Source organism: Capricornis sumatraensis, chromosome 6 (genome assembly GCF_032405125.1).
Source record: "Capricornis sumatraensis isolate serow.1 chromosome 6, serow.2, whole genome shotgun sequence".
In the NCBI taxonomy this organism is placed as follows: domain Eukaryota; kingdom Metazoa; phylum Chordata; class Mammalia; order Artiodactyla; family Bovidae; genus Capricornis; species Capricornis sumatraensis.
The window spans coordinates 91,242,815-91,255,588 of NC_091074.1; positions in this window are offsets into that span (position 1 = coordinate 91,242,815).

Here is a 12,774-nt window from a genome sequence, read left to right on the forward strand (position 1 = left end):
CCCAGTTCCTTCCACAAGAGCGTCTAAAACCCTTGGAATTTCCTGAGTGATAGAGGTAAGAGGAATGTGTTATAATAAGCCTCTTTCATTCATACCTAAGTTTGTACTGATGAGATGACTCTTGGTGAGCCCCTGGAGACCTGTAGGATGGGGGCTGGTTGCCAGAGGAACCAATCATGTGATTAGATCATTGAAATTTCCAGAAACCACTCCCCTCTGCCAGCCCTTGTCCTGATCTCCAGGGAGGGGAGGGGAGCTGGGGATTGAGCTCAATAACCAATGGTCAATGATTCAATAAACCTTTGGCTGCATAATGACACCTGTACAAAGTCCCTAAATGCCAGAGTTTGGGGAGCTTCTGGGTTGGTGAACTCATTCATATGCCAATGATGCCCTCCAACTCAATGGGGATAGAAGAAGCTCCTGCACTTGGGGCCCTTTTGGGCCTCTCCCCGTATACCTCTTTCTCTGGCTATTCATTTGATTCCTTTACAATAGAACTGGAAATAGTAAGTAAAGCAGTTTCTGTGAGCCATTATAACAAATTATCACACCTGAGGAAGGGGTTGTGGGAACAGAGGTGTGAGTAAGGTGGGCATCCACTGTTTGTAACTGGCTGCTGAGGTGGAGGGGCAGTCTGAGCATTTAACCTGTGGGGCCTGTGCTAACTCTGGGAAATTAGTATCAGAATTGAATGAAATTATAGGACACCCAATTGGTGTCCACAGAGAACTGGAGAACTGCTTGGTGTGGAATGTTCACACATTTGGTGTCAGAAGTGTTGTGAGCAGAAACAGATCATAGAACTGTGCCTGAGAATTCTTGTCTCCCCAGTAGCCAAATCTACACTACTGTTTATGGCCTGGGAATCAACAACCACCCTGCCCACAGTAGCTCACAGTGGGAAAGGACTGTTGCAAAATGTGGACTCACAAAGCTGGTACATCAATACCCCAGCTCCTTCAGCCTTGGGTTGGATAATTCTGAGGCTTGTGCTGTGTCCAGAATGCACCCTGTGTGCAGGATTACCCTCCTCACTGCCTATGACTACACATTTGGATTTTCTATTTCTCTGCTCCTGCTTTCTAAGCAGGCCATACATTTTCAAGTATTCAGTACTTAGAAGAAATATACGTCCATAATAAAAAGCCATGCAGCACAAATGGTATGGAACGAAGAGTAACTGTCCTAGTTCTGCTCTTGACTTCAAATCCTGTCTTCTCCAGAGACAATCATAACTTTGCAATTTTGTTTATCTCAGGATTATTTTACATACAGTTAAGTCTATATATAGTAGACTAGCATATCAAGCCTATATAGAGGTAGCATATCAAACCACTGCTCTATCTTCTACTTAAACCACAGTTTAAATCTCACCCCCAACCCCTTTTCAACAAAAAAACACAGAGTTGTCTATTTCTTAGAGTCTTTTTAGCACAGCTTAGTGCATTTTCACCAAGTCTGTGCTGATCTGAGCAGGTGATGTAATTTGATAGGCATAATCAATAATCAAAATAAAAACATTAATGATGGGGATGGCCATACCATGGGTTTTTCCTCACAGCACAAAGTCTTTACTCACTTTCATTTATTCTGACTGGGCCTTCATGAATCTTACTATTTAATGTAAACTCTGCTTAGTTCATCTCACAATTATAGCTATTTGCTGTGTGGATGAGAATGCTTTGCTATATGGATGAGAAAGCTTTAGTAGTGAAGAGTATCCTTTAAAAATGAACACAAACCACAGTACATTTGAGTTTGACTTCAGAATAGCATGTCTTTAAAGGAAGCCCCCGTGACCTGAAGAAAAAGAGATGATGGTGGCCATTGAAATGGGGGAGACACTGCAAAAACCTTAGAGGTGTCAATGACCAGGATAACAAAACCATCATTCCCATGGTCACTTTTTGGTGGTTTCCTCTGAGGGGTACTTTTAATATTCTTTCAGCTACTATCTGCTGACTGTTTCACAATGTCTATGTCAAGGGAACAAAGTTCCCTCTGCTGCTGCTGCTGCTAAGTCGCTTCAGTTGTGTCTGACTCTGTGCGACCCCAGAGACGGCAGCCCACCAGGCTCCCCCATCCCTGGGATTCTCCAGGCAAGAACACCGGAGTGGGTTGCCATTTCCTTCTCCAATGCATGAAAGTGAAAAGTGAAAGTGAAGTCGCTCAGTCATGTCTGACTCTTCGCCACCCCATGGACTGCAGCCCACCAGGCTCCTCCGTCCATAGGACTTTCTAGGCAAGAGTACTGGAGTGGGGTGCCATTGCCTTCTAGGAGAGATGTTAGGGGATTCCTTATTGGCTGGAATACGGAAGACGCTAACATTTCACACTCTAATTTGATTTTCAAGTTGTTTCAGGTGCATTTCTGCAGCAAAACTCTTTTAAAATTAATTGTTTAAGACAATGGAGCCTGCTCACATTTTTTTTTCATCCAGAGTTGTGCAAGCTGTAGTAGACAACTTTGCATGATAGAGATAACTAGCAAAACCTGGAAGGTTTGTGCCAGCTGAGCCCCTCGCTTCTCCTGCTAAACATCTGATCATGTATTTGGTATAAATGTCTCTCAAGTATCTTTGAATAGCTTTGCACTTTTAAAATAGATTAGGGACAAATGAATTTTTTCTTAGAAGTGAGTTTCCATAGAAACAAGGAACTTAGGGAGATTCTTTGAACAATCAAAAAAAAAAGAGAACTCTGAGAAGTTACAAATGTAACTTTTAAACAATTCAAGACTTTATCAAGACTAAATTAAAATGCTGTGACTTTAACGTAGGAATATGTAAGAAGTCATTACTAGAGTTTCTCAGAAGAATGGGAATTTGGTTGGTTCAAATTCACTTTCGGTGTACACAGCAGTGCTCATCAAATGAACCCCTGGATTACTGCAACAGTTTACTAAAAGATGATTATTTTAGGTAGGTAGATTTTTCTCAGTTGGAGGGAAAGTCTCTGAAAATAATTTCATGGTCTAGCTCAGTAATTCAGCAGGTCAAATTTTGTCCTCATGATCAGGGACTGGGGAACAGTAGCTTTTATGGTGTGCTTTATTGTACAATTCCCAGCTACTTCAGGAAATTCCTTTCCAACTTCAGATAACAGTTACTTTGTGCCCTGAGTACTGGGACAACCCCCTTATAATTATATTCAGGCTCGGGTGTTTCGGGTGCTGCTTTTAGTCATACACCATGGAGATTCATTAGACCTTCTTTTTCACTGAGCACTTGGCCACACGGAATGTTCATTTGGACGTTTCAGTCAAAGGCCCATAGAGCCCCGCTACTCTGCACAAAGTTGTCCTGTATTTGGTCAACTGACTGTTGAATAATTGGCACAGCTCTCAATGCCAGTGTGAAAGAACCAGTAAAGGCAAAGAGTGCAGTGCCCGACAGTTAGGAAGGATACGCTGGTCCTGCGAAAAGTCCACTGTGTGTGGAGTTGTTCCTATGTATGTATTTATTAGGGTGCAGGGAACATCCTTCTAATACAGGGTAGTGGTTCAGAACTTAGACTTTGGAGCCAGATAGGTTGTGTAGTTCATCAGTGGTTCATTAACCTTGAAGAAGTTAAATATCCTCCCTCTTCAACTGTAAATTTTTAATAATAGTACTTACCACCCAGTGCTGCTATGAGTTGGAAAATAAAGTCCTAAGTGTAAAGAGCTGAACAGAGCGAGCACTCAATAAATGAGAATTATTTCTGTATAGTTTATCACCGTGACAGATACTTTTGGTGCCGCTGCTATATTTATTCCCTTGTGCCCACCACTGCAGCCTATATTGGCCCCAGTTCCAGTATCTGTATTTTTTTTTTAAATTTTGCCAGAGGGCTTTCTCTGGTCACCAGACTGGTTCTGCTATCCTCATACAGCAGGCTGGAGGAGCTGAAGAATGAGTACCTCTGGAAGTAGCCTTCAAGCAAGGATTGACTGCTGTACAAATACCTCAGCTTTCCTGCCAGTGGGTTTGAAATAACCTCGAGCTTGGAATTCCCACTGGGATTGAATCTCATTTATTCACAGCAATGACTTTCATAATGATGGACCTTTAATTGGCTGCCTTCCTGTCCCTTTCTTCCTACTATGCATCCCCACTTGCCACTCCCAACTAAACCACTTGCACTCAGATCCTTCCCCCAGGTCACTTTTGGGGAAACATACATTAAGCCAATCACCTTCAACATGAATCAGCAACAAATAAACACTCCAGTGTATACACACCGGAGAAGGAAATGGCAACCCACTCCAGTATTCTTGCGTGAAAAATCCCACGGACAGAGGAGCTTGCAGGCCACAGTCCATGGGGTCGCAGGGAGCTGGATATGACTGAGCGACTAACATACACACACACGTATACACGTATGTTGTTTAATCTTGTGTAATAACAAAGAGGAAAGCAGAAAGACATAGTACTCATGTTTTGGGAGATACTTTTTGATTAATAATTCCAAAGCCTTCCAAATATCCAAAATAGGTATTTTATAGAAACATGCATACACATATTCATTCCTCCATTACTTCAGTAAATATTTTTTGAGTACCTACTATGTGCCCTGGTACAGATCTAGGAGATGGGGATATAATAGTGATCAAAATACAGATATACGACCACCAAACAGATATTATTTATTTATTATCTAAAGTGAAGTCGTTCAGTCATGTCTGACTCTTTGCAACACCATGGACTGTAGCTTACCAAGCTGTGAGGAGCCTCTCAGTCCATGGAGTTTTCCAGGCAAGAGTACTGGAGTGGGTTGTTATTTCCTTCTCCAGGGGATCTTCCCAACTCAGGGATTGAACCCGGGTCTCCCACACTGCAGGCAGATGCTTTACCATCTGAGCTACAGTGAAGAGCATATATTACTTATTTAATTACATACTTAATTATTTAATATAATCAGAAGTTTAATATAATTAATTATATAAATAATTTGATATTTAATACTATTATTAATATGTAATATATTTGATATATTATTTGCTATATAAAATATATGTAAATAATATATATTATATAATTTAATGTATATATATTATAAGAATATAAGAAAAAATATATTTATATTTTATGAACATTATGTATATAATATATTATATATATAATATATAAAAATACTATAATAATATATGTAGTATATAATATATAAACATAATTTCCTAAAAGCAGTAATATAATTAATAATTATATTAATTAATCACACAATTTATTAATATACATAAAGAATGTATATTATTTATCTAGTATATAAATGAATATATAATTATACAGTGAAGAATGCATATAACTATAAAGTGAGATTGTGCTCTGAGGGATAGCAGTGGAGTCCTACGAAATCACCTAATAGTGGAATCTGATCTAAGCTGAGGAAGCAATGTTTCTGCTGTGTTATAAAAGATAAGTGGAGTTCAGTTCAGTTGCCCAGTTGTGTCTGACTGAGACCCCATGGACTGCATGCAGCACACCAGACTTCTCTGTCCGTCACCAACTCCTGGAGCTTGCTCAAACTCATGTCCATCAAGGGGGGATGCCATCCAACCAACTCATTCTCTGTCATTCCTTTCTCCTCCTGCCTTCAATCTTTCCCAGAATTAGGGTCTTTTCAAATGAGTCAGTTCTTCGCATCAGGTGGCCAGAATATTGGAGTCTCAGCTTCAGCATCAGTCCTTCCAATGAATATTCAGGACTGATTTCCTTTAGGATGGACTGGTTTGATTTCCTTGCAGTCCAGGGAACTCTCAAGAATCTTCTCCAACACCACAGTTCAAAAGCATCAGTTCTTTGCTGCTGGGCTTTCTTTATAGTCCAACTCTCACATCCATACATGACAACTGGAAAAGCCACGGCTTTGAATAGACAGACCTTTGTCAGCAAAGTAATGTCTCTGCTTTTCAATATGCTGTCTAGGTTTGTCATAGCTTTTCTTCCAAGGAGTAAGTGTCTTCTAATTTCATGGCTGCAGTCACCATCTGCAGTGATTTTGGAGCCCAAGAATATAAAGTCTGTCACTGCTTCCATTGTTTCACCATCTATTTGCCATGAAGTGATGGGACAAGATGCCATGATCTTAGTTTTTTGAATGTTGAGTTTTAAGCCAACTTTTTCACTCTCCTCTTTCACTTTTATCAATAGGCTCTTTAGTTCCTCTTAACTTTCTGCCTAAGGGTGGTGTCATCTGCACATCTGAGGTTATTGATATTTCTCCCGGCAATCTTGATTCCAGCTTGTGCTTCACTCAGCCTGGCATTTCACATGATGTCCTCTGCATATAAGTTACATAGGCAGAGTGATGATATGCAGCCTTGATGTACTCCTTTCCCAATTTGGAACCAGTTTGTTGTTCCATGTCTAGTTCTAACTGTTGCTCCTTGACCTGCATACAGATTTCTCAGGAGGCAGGTAAGGTGGAGTTACCTAGGCTAAATGGATTGGCTTGGACAGTGGGGAGGTGATGATAAGAATGTTTCAGGAGGAGGGACCAGCAAGTGCAAATACCCTGATGATAAGAATGTTTCAGGTGGGAGGGAGGCAACCTACATGAGAATCTAAAAGAAGGTCTGAGCACAGAGAGCTCAGGGGACAGAGAGCCAGATGAGATTGGGGAACAAGGCTGAGGTCTTGTTGTGAAGGCTTTCTAGATCATGAAAGGAGATGTCTTTATCCTGTGAACCACAGGAAGACAATGAAGGGCTTTATATGGAAGGGAAATGTAATCAGGTTTGTGTTTTGAAAAAATAAAAATAACCATTGGTGGCAGGGTCAGAGAGAGTAAGGGAATAGATGGATAATTAGTCGGCTACAGCAGAAGTCCAGTGGAGAGACGGAAGTGCCTTAGTGGGTTGATGGGGAGAGAAAGTGACTAGATTCTAGAGATTTATGGGATATACAAAGTTGATAGGACTTGGGGATGGTGTAGCTATGGAAAGCAAGAGAGAAGGAGGTGTCAGAGATGACTCTTAGTTTTATGACTTGTGACTCTGCATGGAGAGTTGTGAGTTCACAACTGTTAACTGTTGTTGAAGGAAGAAAATAAGTTGAGAGAAGAAAGTGAGTTTGCTTTCCAACATAATAATTTTGAGCCTTTGCGTCTTCTAAATGGAGAGGTTGAGATGGCATGAGTATACAGATCTGGACACCAAGATGTTCTTTTATTATTATATAACTTGTTCTTTCCAAGATTTTAAAAATTAGATGAAATATGCAGGGTTTGTATTTGCAAGTGTATGTGTGTGTTTCTCATCCATTTACAGTATTCAGTTTAGCTCATAAAAATTTGTTGAAAATACATAAAATGGGCTTTCTCCCCAACATAGGAGATTAAGAAAGTACTTTTCTTATCCTGTATTAATTTGGGGATAATTGCAAGAAAGTATGTACTTAACCTATTATGTGTAACCTTATCTGGAAATTCTGTAATTTCTTTAAACTGGAAATATACAGAATTGGTATTTGGTGCTGTCAGTGTGAGCAGTGGAGATCCCCAACAAGTTATCTCCTTCTATGTGATTGAGTGTCCTGTGACCACTTCTCCTTATTCTGCATTTCTACCTGGACAATTCTTTCACTCCCATGAGTTAAACTACTCTTCATCTAACAGATATTTATGGTATGTACTATTCTATGTACTGGATATACAGCAGTGAATAAAACACAAAAACAATAACAAAAAATTAATACCCTTATAATGCTTGAATGTGTTAATGATTCACAAGTTCATGTTTAGCTCAGCCCTCTTTTCAGTGATTTAGACACATATATATTTAATTATTTGTGGGTCCCTCAAACATGAGATATCTAAAACCAAACTCCTATGGTTTTGTTCTATACCTGTTCTTCTGAATTCACTCTTTGTCTAACGGTTGTGCATCCATCCTATTGCCCAATCCAAAAACCTAGGAATCGTACTTAATTTCTTCTCCCTTACTCCTAAATCCTATCAGTAACCTATCTTCCTATTGCATCTAAAGTAGTTCTCAAAGCATTCTCCTCATTAGTTCCCAAGTGCCACTGCCTAATGAGATTGGCTCTCACCATCTCTTGCCTAGAGTACTGTAGGAATCACCTTCCTAGTCTCCCCAATCCTATATTGTTTCCTTTAAATCTCTCCTCTAGTCAGATGCTGGCAATCCTGATTCCAGCTTGTGCTTCATCCAGCCTGGCATTTCACATGATCTACTCTGCATATAAGTTAAATAAGCACAGTGACAATACACAGCCTTGACATACTCCTTTTCCAATTTGGAACCAGTCTGTTGTTCCATGTCTGGTTCTAACTGTTGCCTCTTGACCTGCATACAGATTTCTTAGGAGGCAGGTAAGGTGGTTTGATATTCCTGTCTCATGAAGAATTTTCCACAGTTTGTGGTGATCCACATAGTCAGATGGTAAAGCATCAGCTTACAATGCAGGAGACCTGGGTTCAATTCCTGGGTTGGGAAGATCTCCTGGAGAAGGAAATGGCAACCCAATCCAGTATTCTTGCCTCGAAAATCCCATGGACGGAGGAGTCTGGTAGGCTATAGTCCATGGGGTCGCAAAGAGTTGGACATGACTTAGCAACTTTCACACAGTCAAAGGCTTTGGCATAGTCAATAAAACAGAAGTAGATGTTTTTCTGGAATTCTCTTGTTTTGTCTATGATCCAATGGATGTTGGCAATTTGATCTCTGGTTCCTCTGCCTTTTCTAAATCTAGCTTAAACATTTGGAAGTTCATGGTTCACGTACTGTTGAAGCCTGGCTTGGAGAATTTTGAGCATTATTTTGCCAGCATGTGAGATGAGTGCAATTGTGTGGTAGTTTGAATGTTCTTTGTCATTGGGTTTCTTTGGGATGAGAATAAAAACTGACCTTTTCCAGTCCGTGGCCACTGCTGAGTTTTCCAAATTTGCTAGCATATTGAGTGCAGCACTTTAACAACATCATCTTTTAGGATTTGAAACAGCTCAACTGGAATTCTATCACCTCTGCTAGCTTTGTTTGTAGTGATGCTTCCTAAGGCCCACTTGACTTTGCATTCTGGGATGTCTGGCTCTAGGTGAGTGATCACACCATTGTGATTATCTGGGTCATGAAGATCTTTTTTGTATAGTTCTTCTGTGTATTCTTGCCACCTCTTCTTAATCTCATCTGCTTCTGTTAGATCCCTACCATTTCTGTCCTTAATTTGTGTCCATCTTTGCATGAAATATTCCCTTGCTATCTCTAATTTTCTTGAAGAGATCTCTAGTCTTTCTCATTCTATTGTTTTCCTCTGTTTCTTTGCATTGATCACTGAGGAAGGCTTTTTTTCTTAATCTTTCCTAGCTATTCTTTGGAACTCTGCATTCAAATGGGTATATCTATCCTTTTCTCCCTTGCCTTTAGAGTCTCTTCTCAGCTATTTGTAAGGCCTCCATAGACAACCATGTTGGCTTTTTGCATGTCTTTTCCTTGGGGATTGTCTTGATTCCTGCCTCCTGTACAATGTCAGGAACCTCTGTCCATAGTTCTTCAGGCACTCTGTCTATCAGATCTAATCTCTTGAATCTATTGTCACTTCCACTGTATAATTGTAAGGGATTTAAGTCATACCTGAATGGTCTAGTGGTTTACCCTACTTTCTTCAATCAAGATTGCCAGGAGAAATATCAATAACCTCAGATATACAGGTGACACCACACTTATGGCAGAAAGTTAAGAGGAACTAAAGAGCCTCTTGATGAAAGTGCAAGAGGAGAGTGAAAAAGCTGGCTTAAAACTCAACATTCAGAAAACTAAGATCGTGGCATCCGGTCCCATCAATTCATGGCAAATAAATGGTGAAACAATGGAAACAGTGACAGACTTTATTTTCTTGGGCTCCAAAATCACTGCAGATGGTGACTGCAGCCATAAAATTAGAAGACACTTACTCCTTGGAAGAAAAGCTATGACAAACCTGGATAGCATATTAAAAAGCAGAGACATTAACTTGCCAACAAAAGTCTGTCTAGTCAAAACTATGATTTTTCCAGTTGTCATGTATGGATGTGAGAGTTGGACTATAATCCCAACACCAAAGAATTGATGCTTTTGAACTGTGGTGTTGGAGAAGGTTCTTGAGAGTTCCTTTGACTGCAAGGAAATCAAACCAGTCCATCCTAAAGGAAATCAGTCCTGAATATTCATTGGAAGGACTGATGCTGAAGCTGAGACTCCAATACTTTGGCCACCTGATGCGAAGAACTGACTCATTTGAAAAGACCCTAATTCTGGGAAAGATTGAAGGCAGGAGGAGAAAGTGATGACAGAAAATGAGATGGTTGGATGGCATCACTGACTCAATGGAACATGAGTTTGAGCAAGCTCTGGGAGTTGGTGATGGACAGGGAAGCCTTGCATGCTGCAGTCCACAGGGTCGCAGAGTCAGACATGACTGAGCTACAGAACTGACTGAGACAGATGCCAGAATGGGTGATCTAAAAGAAAATCTGGCCATGTTCTTTTTTAATGACTGAAACTGCTTAGTATGTCATTGAAAGCCTTCCGTGATTGTCCTCTGCTCACCTCTCCAGTTCATCTCCTTCCATCTTCTCCTTTCTTTCATATTCAACAATACTGAGTCACCTGTAGTTCCCATTCCCCAAACATGAAAGGCCTTTCCCAGTACTCTTCCACTATCCACTCCTGCTCATCTTCTAAGTCTAGGGTCATGCAACATGTCTTCCATGAAATCATCCCTCATCCTCTAACTGCTTCCCCAAGACTAGGTGGTTTCCAGGACATTGTGTGATAGTTCCTTTACATACTGTCTTGAAATTTCCTGCCTAATGTTGAAATTGCCTGTCTTCCTCACGTTTTGAAAGCAGGAACTTTGTATTAGTCATGGGTATAACCTCAGTGCCTGCCAGAATATCTGCCACATAGAAGGCCAACAATCAATATGTGTTGAACTGTGTTGCTGAATATGTCCTATTTAGGGTACTTCTGTACTGGGGAAATTTCAAGAATATGGTGTGTGATTTTTCTTTTCTTAGAGGTGCTAGGATAATGTTGTAGGAGTCCTTTAATATAAAGTGTACTTGAAATAGAAGGAGAAATATGACTTTCTGCAGAAAAAAAACTGTTTTCTTCAGGAATAAAAGTGAGACTCACCATGAAATGCTTTGGTATCTATGAGTATCAATATACTGTAGTTTTTCTCTAAAAGAAAATTATCTTTTACAAGTGTCTCAGGGTAATAATAGCAAAAGGTATACTAAACAAGGGAGTCACAGATTATTTTAAATTCTGAAACCTTCATCTTACAGACAGGCTAACATTGTGTTGAATTTGGCATCTTCTCTTGACAATGATATGTACACAATTGAGTCTATCACCTAGTTCTTTCCTGTCTTCAACTTATTTGCCTATAACAAAGGATGAAAAAATATTCACAACTCAGAACATATGTATATTTGGATTAGCTGGCTCTTTCTGCCCCCCCCCCTTTTTTTTTTTGGTTCTTTGGAAAAATGTACTTTGATCTTTAGTGTACCACATGAAGGTCCTTTGAAAGCAGCACCTAATGGGGAAAATAAATAAGCCAAGAGCTGCTGTAACTTAAGATGTTTGCCTTGAGAACTATTGGTTTTTCTGTCAGTCTGTCAGCCTGCCTGTCTATGTGAGTGAGACTCTCCATTTTGAATGCCAGTGTTTTGTGTAAGTACCTTAGAGGTTTTGTTTTAATATCTAAACACTAGCTCCTCAGTGTTCTTGCCAATTGCTGTAGAATTCTTTCATCACTCAGCAAGGGCAAATTTTCTTTTTTGTTTCTTATTCAGCTTTGCTTACCAAGGCTTTTAAACAGCTAAAGAAGACATCTCCACAGATTAAAAAGAATGATTTTTGTCTCTTGATTGATTCTGTAAACAAACAAAAACAATCCAATTGCAAATTGATTTGGTGGAGGTGGAAACATTCAGTGTGTAGTGGATGCTGTAGTGTGCTGCCTAGATTCCCTCTTCAAGACAGGGACACTTATTCTCTGTGCTGCCAGGAATGTTGGCTGATAAAAACTCACAGCTAAGTTGCTCTTTGGGAACTGACTTCAGTCCAAGAAAGCTACATGACACAAGGCATGATGCCTCTTTGCTCTACTGCAAGTAGGAACAATTTATAAAATCTTGGTCTGCTAGCCTGAGTTTGGGATAATTCTCAAGGGCCTTGTCAGCTCATGCACTCCCCACAGTCCAATTTCTCACTCTGCCTGACTCACTTGAGTGTTACTCCTATGAGCACTACTGCATAACCCTCTTGCCCACATGTGTTAGATTCCTAGAAATCTTTCTCAGGAAATCCAACCTAAGACATAAGATATTCAACAGTATCAATTCAGGGAAATGATTGGTGTATTATAGAGTTCTTTGGAGAAACAGAACTGTTGGGAGATACATATCTTAATATATATCCTAATGTAGATCATATAATATATCATATTATATAAAATATAATGTATATGGAGTATATATATGGAGTAAGAAATGGCACCCCTCTCCAGTATTCGTTCCTGGAAAATTCCATGGACAGAGGAGCCTGGCAGGCTACAGTCCACAGGGCCGCAAAGAGTCAGACACTATTGAGCAACTGAGCACACACATATTATATATATATATGAGCATATATTGACACATGAATAACATGTGAGTTAGGGCTGCCTACACACAAGCAGTCAAAAATTCCTGTGTGATTTTTGACTCCTGCCAAACTTACTTATTAATAGCCTACCACTGACTAGAAGCCTTACCAAACACATACAGTAAATTAATACATAT